The sequence below is a fragment of the Callospermophilus lateralis genome, chromosome 11 (genome assembly GCF_048772815.1).
Source record: "Callospermophilus lateralis isolate mCalLat2 chromosome 11, mCalLat2.hap1, whole genome shotgun sequence".
NCBI classification, from domain to species: Eukaryota; Metazoa; Chordata; class Mammalia; order Rodentia; family Sciuridae; genus Callospermophilus; species Callospermophilus lateralis.
The window spans coordinates 84,871,168-84,886,778 of record NC_135315.1 but is presented as its reverse complement, the minus strand read 5'-3'; positions in this window follow the sequence as shown (position 1 = coordinate 84,886,778).

Here is a 15,611-nt window from a genome sequence, read left to right as displayed (position 1 = left end):
TTTCAATATAGATTCTATTGACTGATTTACTTAGTGTTTTTAAAAGATACTGAGGATTGAGTTATGTAAATCAGGTGACATTAACATGAAAATTATGTACCTAAATATTTTTGTAATGGTGTCAAATAAATACTTTTTCCTGAAAACATGTATTAAGATTTCTTTCTAAATGTGTACAGAGGAAAATCAAGAGCCAGAAGTCTACTCATATTTAAGAGGATAGCATCCAGTTAGTTGATTGAGACTAGAAACAGGAAAAATAATTTTCCCCCTACTAATGCTTTGAAAAACTGTACATATTATTAAATATCCAGTGTCTTTGACATAACTGTGGTGAATTTGAAGAAATGATAACCTGCTTTCAGGATATTTCATTTACATAATCAGGTTTCTTAGCCTCTGAGCAGCTTTATTAATTAATAACTCAAATAAAATATGCTCTGCAAGGAGAATCATTTTGGCACAGGTGGACTCAAAAGAGCAGACGTACATTAAGGCCTGTCAGAAGGAGGAGCACATAAAGGCAATTGAAAAACTATCTTAACCACTTCAAGTTTGTAATTCACCAATGTTAAGTATTATGCACATTGTTGTGCAACTAGTCTCCAGAATTTTTTCACTTGCTAAACTGAAACTATATCCATTAAACAAAAACTTCCCATTTTCTCCTTCCCCCAGACTTGATAACTAACACTATTTCTCTGAATTTGACCACTCTGTACCATATGTACGTGAACTCATATAACAGTATTTTTTGTGACTGGTTTGTTTCCCTTAGTATAGTGTACTTAGTAGTTATCCACAAAGCACACGTCAAATTTTCCTTCTCTTTTAAAGCTGAATAATATTCCATTGTATGTATATTCCATATTTTGTTTACCTGTTGATGGATACTTGGGTTGTGTTACCTTTTGGCTATTGTGAATAATATTTCTATGAACATGGGTCTTCAAAAATCTTTTCAAGATCCCGCTTTCAGTTCTTTTGGATATGTTCCTAGAACTGGAATTGCTGGATCATGTAGTAATTTTATTTTTACTTCTTTGAGAAACTACCATTTTGCATTCTCACCAATTGCATAGGGTTCTGACTTCTCCACATTTTAACACTTGTTACTTCCTGCTTTTTAGACAGTACTGATCTTTATGGGTGTGAGATGATAATCTCATAATGATTTTGGTTGCATTTTCCAGAGGATTAGTGATGTTGATCATCTTTTGATATGTTTGTTGATATTTATATATCTTCTTTGAAGAGATGTCTATTCAAAGCCTTTTCTTATTTTTTGATCAGACTGATTCTTTGTTGAGTAGTAGATCTATAAATATTCTACAATTAAACCCCTAAACAGGTATATTATTTGCAAGCACCTCCCATTCCATAAGTTGCCTTTTCACTGTTGATTATATTCTTTGATGCACAGATTTTGATGTAGTCCATTTTATCTACTTTTACTTGTTTGTGCTTTTGGTAGCATAACCAAGAAATCATTGTTAAACCCTGTGTCATGAAGCTTTTCATGTTTTGTTCTAAGATTTTTGTAACTTTAGGTCTTATGTTTAGGTCTTGGACACATTTTAAGTTTTGTATGTGGTGTCAAGTAGGGGCCATACTTCATGCTTTTGCATGTGGATATACTCACTTTGTTGAAGAGATTGTTCTAAAGGCATGCATTTCAATCAACTTTTAAAATCTAGTTTGGCTTTTGTTTCTAATTTGTTAAAGATACATTTTTTTCCATTTAGCCTTTGCTGGTTTCTTGTAAAGCAATTTATGGGGGAACACTAGACAAAGCACTGCTGAGAAGAGCAGAACAGAGCTGGTAATGTTATGTACCCACCAGAGGTGGGCAGTTGCCAAGTACCCATAGTTTGGGAGGGCGTGAGTGGGAAGTTTATCCATTTGTCCATCCATCCATTAAGTCACAACCACATTTCATAGATAAAGTTCAGGGAGGTACAGTTGTCTTTGTGGTTGTGAAACTCAAACCTCATCAGTCTGACTTCACTGACTTCATACATCTTTGTTCTTCACAAATCATGCCAGATTCTTAATTCTTCTAGTGCACCTTTAGTAGGCTTAATGGTACCAAGCTCTTCACTGCTACATGCTTATCAGATGCCATTCATTTAGTGTTCATACCCCATAGATGTAAAGCTTAAGCATAAACTGGCAATTGGTTGAATCGGAGAAGGCAGCCATTCCTTTCCAGATGTTTTAATGGCGCCCTCTTGTGACAATAGTTGTCCTTAGGGCATAAATCGTTTGCTTAGAGGGAAGGAGGGCCAACTATGTTCTTTCAGTGGGTTAGCCCTGAAACATGCTTTTTGTGGTACTTGGTCCTTACTCTAGTTTACTGAAATACAGAGGGATTAAACAAGGCTAAGAGATTTGTTCAGCTTCACCCGAGAAATTTAAATCTGGACTTTGAGTCCAAAACCCTTTCCTTAGAGTACATTCCAGATTACATTCCTATGTTAAAACAATTAAGAATGTCTTATGTTAGCTTATCCTTATTTATTTTTTCAGTGAATATTTTTGAGGATGGTGTTTACAAATGATGCAAAAATCATGAACATATATCTGAGATATATCTAAGAACATATGGGAGAATTTCATTCTTTCCTATGGAAATGGCATTTGGGATAAATTCTGAAGCAAAACTAAAACTTGAGAAGGTTTTGGAGGAGACAGCCCAATGTTCTGAGGCCTCCACTACCTTCTTTTCCCTGTCTGGAATGCATCCTCCCTTGGTATCTTTAGGGTGCACGCTCTCCTTGCTGCGGGTCTTCCCTGACCAGCCTGGTAAGTTTAGCTTAGTGTAGAACACTTGCCTAGCATTCATGAGACCAAGTTCCATCCCCAGCACTGGCAGAAAAACAGTTGCCCTTGGCCTGGGTTTCATCACACACACACACACACACACACACACACACACACACACACACCAAGTGAAATGGCAACCTTCTTTTGCCACAATCCCTGTTCTCCTCCATCCCTTGCATTATCTCCATAGCACTTGTCTCTAACCAAATTTAAGCTTTATGAAGGCAGAGATTTGAGTCTGGTTGTTCTTTGGGTTACCCCCAACACCTAGAACAGTGCTTAGCATGCTGATACACTATAAATATTTGCTTAATGAAAATTCTAAACAGTATTTGATTAAAAGCTACATTTTTTGAGCACAGCAAGAAAGAAACAGATCCTCACTTGCATTTTAGAAAGATTAAACCAGACACAGTATTTGGGTTGTACACTGAAGTCAGAGATTGGCAAGGTTAAATGCCTCACAGGGGCAGGCAGAAGTGTGGATCCAAATGAGTGCAGTAAATAAATACAATAGTGAGTGAGTGGTAGGATTTATGGTTGCACATCTGTTCAAAGGAATTGAAATAAAACAACAACAACAAAAAAAATCTGCCAGGAAGATTTGGCTCTCTGGCTACCTGTGTGACTAAGTTGAGGAACTGTTCCAGATCAGATCTGCATTGTAACAGAATCACCAGGAATGCCTTGTGCTGCTGGGTGGGGCTGGGGAGCATGGAAGGGCAGGACTGGAACTAAGTGTCCCTGATAGAAAAGGCTGCTTTCCAAGTGAGAGGTCCTAAAGTGTAGTCGTGAAAGCACAGAAGACAAAAAGGATTTAAATTATTTTCTGAGGTAGAAACAGGTGACAATGAAGTCTGTTTTTTTTTGTTGTTGTTGTTGTTTTTAAGTGATGATGAAGCTGCTTAAAACAAGCAGGGAAATGTAATGTTTATGAAAAAAATGTCATAAATTTTTGTTATAAATCAAATTAAATTTTGTTTTTTATAAATCAAATTAAATCTGAGTCCCCAATGTGGGCCACCTAACAGGGGGTTCAATTTCAGTCCTTCCCTGAAGTTATACAAGATCCAGGGAAATAGTCTGGTCCCTGGAAAATACAAGAGGGACTTTGTTGTCTTCATTCCATCGTAGTCACTGTTGAACTCCATAGCAATGGACCCTGAGGTGTCCTTTGAAGACATACAGCACTGCAGATCCTTAATTTTGGCCTGAGTAGTAGTTTCTATAACTGAAGTTCAGTGCCTGGAGTCCAGCCTGTCTTACACTCCATTCCTTTTATATCTCAATAGAGCGAGGTTCACATCCCTCCTGTTCTCAGAGCATACTGATTTATGTTCCTCTTCCCCTGCACCCATTTTTTTCACTTTATTCATTTAATTAAATGGATTTTATTGTAATGGCTGGAAACAAAGTAAAACATACAAATGTGCCTGAAAAAAATATAAATAATATTCTATCTTTTAAAAAATCAGAGCATTTACAATGTTTAAAAATAAATCAAATGATCTATTTTAAACATTTCAAAGTTCTTCAGCTTGGTCATCGTTGAATATTATGTTAAATTCATTTTGGTCATACAGTTGAATGCATCTTCACCATCAGGGAATTTCCTTTCTCTAGGACTCAGACTTGTGGGGAAAGAGCTAGGAGAGTGGTTTGATTGCAAGCAGCAGGTTTTCTATCCTACAATACACTTATGTGAACACAAAGACTTAGGAAAATAGGTGAACAAAATTCAGATCACTGGAAAGAATTTTTCAACTTCTCCTCATAGCTCAGTTTTCCTCATTTGGAAACACTGTTGTGAAGATTGGTTTAGATACACGTGTTCAGCGCAGTGCTTGTAACAACGACCACTTAATAATGTAGACCTTTGCCATTTTTTATCTCTGTAATTATCCTTCTCTGACTAGAACATGTTCCTTTTGAGGAATTGACTTTCCACAGCTCATCTAGCCAAATGACTTGAGAGAGCTGCCATTTTAGGATGAAGACTGAATTGCATAGCCACAGTGACAGAGCTGCTAATGGTACCCCATTCCCTTGCCATAGGTACTTATTAGGCAAGGGCTGAGCACATGTCCCTAGCCATGAATACATGTAAACTATTAAGTGCTGAGAAGGAAAACGATAGGGGGATTTGAGTGTCTAAGAAGCTGAGTCTAAGGTTATTGAACCTTGGACAAGGCTGTTTTTTTTTTTTTTTTTTCATTTTAGGCCTTAGATTTTTCTCTTCTATACAATGAAAGGACTGCTATGTGGCTCCAGAGGGCCACATCTCGACTTCACAGGCTGTTTACAGGATTCCTGTTGGCCCTGCAGAAGGTTCAGAGAGTGCAAGATTCTGTTGTAGCTGCTGTACATGTCAAAACACACCTGCTAGTTTCTTTGCATCTTTGTAACTCACATAGAAAGTAAAGACAGTTCCAAGAAATTGCCAACTGAATGCTAGCAGAAATCTGGAGGCTACTTTTATGGTTTGGGTATGAGCTGTTCCAAAATAGACAGCTCATGTGACAATGCAAGTAAATGTTCAGAGGTGAAATGATGAGATTATGAGAGCTGTAAATATGTGGATTTAGTCAATTAAATGGATTGATAATTCGAATGGACTACTGGGTGGTAGCTGTAGGCAGATGGGGCATGGCTAGAGGAAGTAGGTCATTGGGGGATTGCTCTTGGGGAATATATTTTGTCTCTGGCTCCTTGCTCTGTCTCTGCTTCTGATGGCCATGAACTGAGCAACTTTCACTCTTCTGCCTCTCTCTGGCCCAGAACAATGGAGTCAGCTGACCATGAATTGCACCTCTGAAAGCATGAACCCCAAATAAGCTTTTCCTCCTGTAAATCGTTATTAGGTATTTTGATCACAGCAGTAGAAAGCTGACTAAAACAGCTACTAAAAGTTTGCAATTATGAAAATACACAGGGCTCTGAAAACCAAGTTGCCTTCTTGGGTTGTTGCCTATGTTTGACATCAAAGTGTGATCTGAAATTTGTATAAATATATTTTAGTGTGGACCTAAGCGTGTTTGACCATAGGGTTCTATTTCAGACATCTTGCTGTCGTTATTTTAAAAAATTTCTTCTCTATAAAATTTTTGGTCACAGGAGTTTTGGATAAGAGACTGTAGACCTGTCCTATTACCTTTATCCAGTGCTGACAGGGACAAGAGATTTCCTCTGTGTGATCTCATAGTCTTAAAAGCTATGTGATACTGGCCTGGCAGGTATCATCCTTATTTTACTATGTTTAGCGGTTTTGTTTACCACATTAAGATATCTTATCAGATAAAATATATTAAAAAATATGGCTGAATGTGGATGAGTGGAGATTTTAAAAAAAAGGATGGTGTAACAAAATAAAAAGCCTGTAAATGCTGGGCATTGCAGCACAAACCTGTAATCTCAGTGACTCAGGAGGCAGAGGGAGGAGGATACATGTTTGAGGCCAGCCTGAACAACTTAGTGTAAGACTCTGTCTCAAAATTACGAGGGTTGAGAATGTAGGTTGTAGAATACCCTTGGATTCAACCCCCAGTACTGGCAACAAAGAAAGAAAGGGAGGGAGAGGAAGGAAGAAAGAAATGAAGGAAATGAAGACTGTAGGTTGAACAGGAGGAACAACACACATATTTTAGGCACTCCTTTGGTTGATACACAGTATGAGGTACTGTTGGAGATAAGGAAATGCAAGGCCAGGCTTGGAGGAGTTTGCAAAGAAGAGTATTTAGAAGTACTGACAGATATTAGCTTGGCTCAAAGCATTAAATTAATTTATTGCTTTCTCTGCTGGATACAGGATCTACCTCATGAACATCAACATGGACAGAAAATGACAGTGGTTCAGAAACATTTTTCAAATTCGTAACAAGAAATATAATCTCTAAAAGAAACAGGTTGTCCCCAGTTGAATACTAGTCTTATTATTCAAGCCACAGAACTGGACTTGGACCTGTGTGTAATCTAGGGGGTGATATATAGAAGCACACAACCAATGGGAGGTGCTGTTACTCTGAGAGCCATCTAAGGAAAGAAAGGTTTTCTAAACTTCCAAAAAAAGTTGTTTTACCAGCATTGGGGTTACTATTACTGTGCCTAGACAAAAATGCACCTTTTAAAGGCACACTCAAACTTTGCTGACGGGACTGCAAATTGGAACAACCACTCTGGAAAACAGTATGGAGATTGCTCAGAAAAACTTGGAATGGAACCACTATTTGACTCAGCTATCCCACTTCTCATTTTACACCCAGCATATTAAAATCAGCATATTAAATAAAGTCAGCATGTCACAGCATGTCACCTAGGTGCCCTTCAACAGATGAATGGATAAAGAAATTGTGGTATATACACATTGGTAGAAGAATGAAATCATGGCACTTGCCAGTAAATGGATGGAACTGGAGAATATTATGCTAAGTCAAATAAGCCAATTCCCCCAAACCAAAGGCCAATGTTTTCTCTGACATGCAGATGCTAATTCCCAATTCGAGGAGGAGGGTGGACAGGGAAGAACAGATACTTTGAATTAGAGGGAAGTTAAAAGCGGGTAGGGGGTATGGGGGTAATAATAATAGAATGAATTGGCTATTACCACCCTATGTGCATATATGTTTACATGGCCTGTGGAACTCTGCATTATGTACAACCAGACAAATGGGAAAGTATACTCCATTTATGTATGATTTGTCAAAATGCATTGCCATGTAGAGTTAAGTAGAATAAAAAAAAAAAATACCCTTTTCTTCTCAGTGCAAGTGAGAAGAAATGGGGGCAATACAAAGTACAGCTCAGGATTTATTCCCAAAGGCACAGGGAACTAGGAGAAAGTAGCCAAAGGTAGGCTTGCTTGCCTTTTAGAGCAGGTGAGACAAATGTTCACAGGTCAATTGAAAAATCTAACTTGTTTGACGAGCAGATGCTTTGTTTTCAAGAGGCATACTGCCAGATAGGGAAAAGAATTCTGTAAAACCAAAAGGGCATCTGTGACCCATGCTATAACAGAAGACTAAGGATGTTTGACCACAGTAATTCCACAATTTGGAAATAACTATTGCTTCTGGCAGATGACTTATTTCCCTATGCATACGTAATGGAAAAACATATGTGCATTTCACAAAAAATGGGGTCATCCTGCTCTTTTCAACCACAGGTATATCTGACACAACAGTAAGCTGTGTCATTCTCTTTGGTTTGGTACTTGCACTAGCCACCTATGAATTTTGCAGGTATTAATGTGCTTTTTAAAATGCAAACAACTGTCACTTAAACACTAGAGGCAAATGTAGATAACAGCAGAGACACCACACAGCAAAGCAGCTCATGAAGCTCCCAATTTAGGCTGTTCAAAAGGTCATGACCAGCAGCCACCCAAATAAATTTCCATCATCTAAAATATGTATGTACATGTGCTCAGAGGGACGTAATGGAGGTTTTTGTTCTTGTGGAACTGGGGATAGAACCAGGGCCTCACACATGCCTGATACAGTATTTTTAAAATAATAAATTCAAAAGAGCATACTCTGAATGACTGGTATCACTCTTAGCTCCTTATACCAGAACTGGTTTTTCATGTTCACTTGGCAAAAGTCCAACTAGTGACAAGAATAGTGCTCAGCTGGTGACAAGCTCAGGACTAAGGTACGGAAGAGTTCCTATTTTGAATAAATTCTTACTCTAACCCTAGATTTCCTGGTCAGGAATTTAAAATGGTTCAGATCACTCTGATATAATCTGCTTGATGTTCAGTTTCTGGAAGAAACCATTCCCAATTCAGGGCCCAGATCTCTTTTCTTCTTTACAAGGCCAAATATATGCAGGATAATAAGGTAAACACAAAGAAAACTTGTCACTGCTAGCATTTAAATATGAACCTTCCTTCAGTCTTTAAAAGTATATTCAAACTACTGATTCATTGAACATGGCGGCCGGCGAGGAAGCTGCACTTTCAATATCTCCACATTAACGGGATCAGAAACACCAATTAAAACAGCTACATTCTACCTACTGAGGATCTTCTAGCAAAATTCCGTTGAAAGGAGACCTGCCGAGAATTAGTAAGTTTATTAGACATGACAGTTTGCCCCAGACAAGTGAAACTTGACCGGCAGCGCGGGCTCAGAGTCCAATCCCGCGGCCACCCGCCGCTTCTGCAAGCGGCAGGCGGCCCAGAGCAGCGCGGCAGAAGGGTCCCCGCCCGGCCAGCAGACAGCTCCCGCCATCCCGGCTACCCTGGCGGCCCTGCTTTCGCTCGGCGAACAGCCACCCCACCCGGCTGGTTCTTAGCCACGCGGCTGCAGTCACCCGGCTTTACAAGCGGCCCCCGGCGGCCCTGCTCGGCGAGAAGGGTCCCCGCCCGGCCGGCAGACAGCTCCCGCCATTCCACTCTTGTTCTGCAAACAGCCACCCCGCCCGCTTGGTTCTTAGCCACGCTGCTGCAGCCACCCGGCTTTACAAGCACCCCCGGCGGCCCTGCTCGGCGAGAAGGGTCCCCGCCCTGCTGGCAGACAGCTCCCGCCATTCCGCTCTTGTTCTGCAAACAGCCACCCCGCCCGCCTGGTTCTTAACCACGAGGCTGCAGCCGCCCGGCTTTACAAGCGCCCCCGGCGGCCCTGCTCGGCGAGAAGGGTCCCTGCCTGGCCGACAGACAGTTTCCACCATCCCGGCTACCTTGGCGGCCCGCTCTCGCCCTGCAAACAGCCACCCCGCCCGCCTGGGTCTTAGCCACGTGGCTGCAGCCACCTGGCTTTGCAAGCGCCCCCGGCGGCCCTGCTCGGCGAGAAGGGTCCCCGCCCTGCTGGCAGACAGCTCCCGCCATTCCGCTCTTGTTCTGCAAACAGCCACCCCGCCCGCCTGGTTCTTAGCCACGAGGCTGCAGCCGCCCGGCTTTACAAGCGCCCCCGGCGGCCCTGCTCGTCGAGAAGGGTCCCTGCCTGGCCGACAGACAGTTTCCACCATCCCGGCTACCTTGGCGGCCCCGCTCTCGCCCTGCAAACAGCCACCCCGCCCGCCTGGGTCTTAGCCACGCGGCTGCAGCCACCCGGCTTTACAAGCGCCCCCGGCGGCCCTGCTCTGCGAGAAGGGTCCCCGCCCTGCCGGCAGACAGCTCCCGCCATTCCGCTCTTGCTCTGCAAACAGCCACCCCGCCCGCCTGGTTCTTAGCCACGAGGCTGCAGCCGCCCGGCTTTACAAGCACCCCCAGCGGCCCTGCTCGTTGAGAAGGGTCCCTGCCCGGCCGGCAGACAGCTCCCACCATCCCGGCACTCCTGGCGGCCCGCCCGCTCTGCGAAGGGTCACCCCGCCCGGCTCTTAGCCACGCGGGCGCCATCTGCCTGGCTCTGTGAGCGCCCCCGGGGGCCCAGAGCAGCCAGAAGGATCCCCGCCTGGCCCGACAGAAGGCACGTGCCCTTCCGGCTCTGCTAACGGCCCTGCCCACCCGGGAAAGGGCTCCCCCCCTTGAGAGGATGGGAAGGAAATCTAACCAAGCCTCTATGAATTAGCGAACTGGGATCTAAAACCAGAGATTGTGTCAGACCAGAGACAAGCCAGTTCCACCTCTCCCTTCGGTCACTCCTGCAAGGAGCCAGGGGCCCGCCATAGCAGAGAGGGGAAGTCACCAAAGATCGGCCAAAGAGATTCCTTCCCAGTGGATTCTAAATTAGCAGGAGCGGCGAGGGAGCCGGCCGGAGCTGGCGGGAACTGCGGCAGCGGCACGGGAACCGGCGGGAGCTGAGGCGGCTCTGACGCAGGAGCCGGCGGGAGCCGCGCGGCGCGGGTCTCCCAGCTACAGCTCCCACCAGTGCTGACAACTGAGGTCTCTTGCACCAGATACGGGGGCGTGGCTACCAGAAGGTAAGCAAATTTGCTGGGGGTTCTCAGCCCCAAGCTCTACAAACTTAGGGCCTGAGGGAGGCAAACAAGGAGAGTGTGCCCAGGCACTAATGAAACAGCTGCTCCACGCGTGTGCAAGGTAGGCGGAACCGTGACCACCGACAAAACAGGCCCAGTGGCCCGCCAGATACATCGCCCCAGTCGGGGGAGGGGCAGAGCCGCCACCAGCGCCTTTTAGGTAGACAGATCTGCAACCGACAGAACAGGCCTAGTGGCCAGCGGAGGGGCAAAGCCGCTGCTCACGCCTGCAAGGTAGGCGGACCTGTGACCACCGAAAGAACAGGCCCATCGTAAGTACAGGTACAGCGGCCTCCTGGCGTGGAAGGCACATTGCCTCAATTGGAGGAGGGGCAGAGCCACCGCCAAAGCCTGCGAGGGAGACTTTGCAGCTATACAAGAGCAATATAAATATATAGGGGGAAAAATCAATAACACAACAGTTTCACCAAGCAGAAAGAAACGCGATCAGTATGAAAAGACAAGGAAAGAAAGGACCACAAGCAATGCAGGTCAACTCAACTTTAGAAGAGGTAATATCTGCAGCAGATGGAATGTCAGATAAAGAATTCAGGATATACATGCTTCAGATGATCTGGAGTCTCAAGGAAGACATTAGACAGCAAAATCAGACAATGAAAGACCACTTCGACCACTTCGACAATAAATTACATAAACAAATCCAAGAAGCAAAAGATCAATTATACAGGGAGATAGAGGTTATAAAAAACAAACAAACAGAAATCCTGGAAATGCAGGAAACAATAAACCAACTTAAAAACTCAATTGAGAATACTACCAGCAGAGTAGAACACTTAGAAGATAGAACATCAGACAATGAAGACAAAGTATTTCAACTGGAGAAGAACATAGACAGCTCAGCAAAGCTGTTAAGAAACCATGAGCAGAACATTCAAGAAATATGGGATAACATAAAGAGACCCAACTTAAGGGTCATGGGGATACAGGAAGGTATTGAGGTCCAAACCAAAGGAATGAGCAATCTATTCAACGAAATAATACGAGAAAACTTCCCAGACTTGAAGAATGAGACAGAATCCCAAATCCTAGAAGCCTACAGGACGCCGAATGTGCAAAATCATAAGAGATCCACACCTAGACACATTATAATGAAGATGCCCAACATACAGAATAAGGAGAGAATTTTAAAAGCTACAAGAGAAAGGAAGCAGATTACATTTAGGGGTAAACCAATCAGGATAACAGCTGATCTTTCAACACAGACTCTGAAAGCTAGAAGATCCTGGAATAACATATTTCAAACACTGAAAGAAAAGGGGTTCCAACCAAGAATTGTGTATCCCGCGAAATTAAGCTTCAGGATGGAAGATGAAATTAAAACCTTCCATGATAAACAAAAGTTAAAAGAATTTGCAGCTAGAAAACCAGCTCTTCAAAACATCCTCGGCAAAATATTACAGGAAGAGGAAATGGAAAATATCAATGAAAACCAACAGCGGGAGGTAGTACAGTAAAGGTGGGGGGGAATAATCAAAGAGGAAAACAAACCATGTTTAGTAACATAAATAAACAAATATGGCTGGAAGAACAACCCATATCTCAATAATAACTCTAAATGTTAATGGCTTAAACTCACCAATTAAGAGACACAGGCTAGCAGAATGGATCACTAAACAAGACCCAACAATATGTTGCCTTCAGGAGACGCATTTGATAGGAAAAGACATACATAGACTGAAGGTGAAAGGTTGGGAAAAATCATATCACTCATATGGACTTCGGAAACAAGCAGGAGTGTCCATACTCATTTCAAATAAAATAGATTTCAAGCCAAAGTTAATCAAAAGGGATGAAGAGGGACACTACATACTTCTCAAGGGAACCATACACCAACAAGACATAGCAATCATAAATATATATGCCCCAAACAATGGTGCAGCTATGTTCATCAAACAAACTCTTCTCAAGTTCAAGAGTCTAATAGACCACCATACAATAATCATGGGAGACTTCAACACATCTCTCTCACCACTGGACAGATCTTCCAAACAAAAGTTGAATAAGGAAACTATAGAGCTCAATAACACAATTAATAACCTAGACTTAATTGACATATATAGAATATACCACCCAACATCAAGCAGTTACACTTTTTTCTCAGCAGCACATGGATCCTTCTCAAAAATAGATCATATATTATGTCACAGGGCAACTCTTAGACAATATAAAGGAGTAGAGATAATACCATGCATCTTATCTGATCATAATGGAATGAAATTGAAAATCAACGATAAAAGAAGTAAGGAAAAATCATGCATCACTTGGAGAATGAACAATAGGTTACTGAATGATCAATGGGTTATAGAAGACATCAAGGAGGAAATTAAAAAATTCTTAGAGATAAATGAAAACACAGACACAACATATCGGAATCTATGGGACACATTGAAAGCAGTTCTAAGAGGAAAATTTATTGCTTGGAGTTCATTCCTTAAAAAAAGAAAAAACCAACAAATAAATGATCTAATACTTCAACTCAAAATCCTAGAAAAAGAAGAGCAAAACAACAGCAAAAGAAGTAGAAGACAAGAAATAATTAAAATCAGAGCTGAAATTAATGAAATCGAAACGAAAGAAACAATTGAAAAAATTGACAAAACTAAAAGTTGGTTCTTTGAAAAAATAAATAAAATCGACAGACCCTTAGCCACGCTAACAAAGAGAAGAAGAGAGAGAACTCAAATTACCAGCATACGGGATGAAAAAGGCAATATCACAACAGACACTTCAGAAATACAGAAGATTATCAGAAATTATTTTGAATCCTTATACTCCAATAAAATAGAAGATAGTGAAGGCATCGATAAATTTCTTAAGTCATATGATTTGCCCAGATTGAGTCAGGAGGATATTGACAACCTAAACAGACCAATATCAATTGAGGAAATAGAAGATACCATCAAAAGACTACCAACTAAGAAAAGCCCAGGACCGGATGGGTATACAGCAGAGTTTTTCAAAACCTTTAAAGAGGAATTAACACCAATACTTTTCAAGCTATTTCAGGAAATAGAAAAAGAGGGAGAACTTCCAAATTCATTCTATGAGGCCAACATCACCCTGATTCCTAAACCAGACAAAGACACTTCAAAGAAAGAAAACTACAGACCAATATCTCTAATGAACCTAGATGCAAAAATCCTCAATAAACTTCTGGCGAACCGGATACAAAAACATATCAAAAAAATTGTGCACCATGATCAGGTAGGATTTATCCCTGGGATGCAAGGTTGGTTCAATATACGGAAATCAATAAATGTTATTCACCACATCAACAGGCTTAAAAATAAGAACCATATGGTCATCTCGATAGATGCGGAAAAAGCATTCGACAAAGTACAGCATCCCTTTATGTTCAAAACTCTAGAAAAACTAGGGATAACAGGAACATACCTCAACATTGTAAAAGCAATCTATGCTAAGCCTCAGGCTAGCATCATTCTGAATGGAGAAAAACTGAAGGCATTCCCTCTAAAATCTGGAACAAGACAGGGATGCCCTCTCTCACCACTTCTGTTCAACATAGTTCTCGAATCACTGGCCAGAGCAATTAGACAGACGAAAGAAATTAAAGGCATAAAAATAGGAAAAGAAGAACTCAAATTATCACTATTTGCAGATGACATGATTCTATACCTAGCAGACCCAAAAGGGTCTACAAAGAAACTATTAGAGCTAATAAATGAATTCAGCAAAGTGGCAGGCTATAAAATCAACACGCATAAATCAAAGGCATTCCTGTATATCAGCAACAAATCCTCTGAAATGGAAATGAGGACAACCACCCCATTCACAATATCCTCAAAGAAAATAAAATACTTGGGAATCAACCTAACAAAAGAGGTGAAAGACTTATACAATGAAAACTACAGAACCCTAAAGAGAGAACTAGAAGAAGATCTTAGAAGATGGAAAAATATACCCTGTTCATGGATAGGTAGAAGTAACATCATCAAAATGGCGATATTACCAAAAGTTCTCTATAGGTTTAATGCAATGCCAATCAAAATCCCAACGGCATTTCTTGTAGAAATAGAGAAAGCAATCATGAAATTCATATGGAAAAATAAAAGACCCAGAATAGCAAAAACAATTCTAAGCAGGAAATGTGAATCAGGCGGTATAGCTATACCAGACTTCAAACTATACTACAGAGCAATAGTAACAAAAACAGCATGGTACTGGTACCAAAACAGGCAGGTGGACCAATGGTACAGAATAGAGGACACAGAAACCAATCCACAAAACTACAACTATCTTATATTTGATAAAGGGGCTAAAAGCATGCAATGGAAGAAGGATAGCATCTTCAACAAATGGTGTTGGGAAAACTGGAAATCCATATGCAACAAAATGAAACTGAATCCCTTTCTCTCGCCATGCACAAAAGTTAACTCAAAGTGGATCAAGGAACTTGATATCAAATCAGAGACATGGCGTCTGATAGAAGAAAAAGTTGGCTATGATCTACATACTGTGGGGTCGGGCTCCAAATTCCTCAATAGGACACCCATAGCACAACAGTTAATAACTAGAATCAACAAATGGGACTTACTCAAACTAAAAAGTTTTTTCTCAGCAAAAGAAACAATAAGAGAGGTAAATAGGGAGCCTACGTCCTGGGAACAAATCTTTACTCCTCACACTTCAGACAGAGCCCTAATATCCAGAATATACAAAGAACTAAAAAAATTAGACAATGAGATAACGAATAACCCAATCAACAAATGGGCCAAGGACCTGAACAGAAATTTCTCAGAGGAGGACATACAATCAATCAACAAGTATATGAAAAAATGCTCACCATCTCTAGCAGTCAGAGAAATGCAAATCAAAACCACCCTAAGATA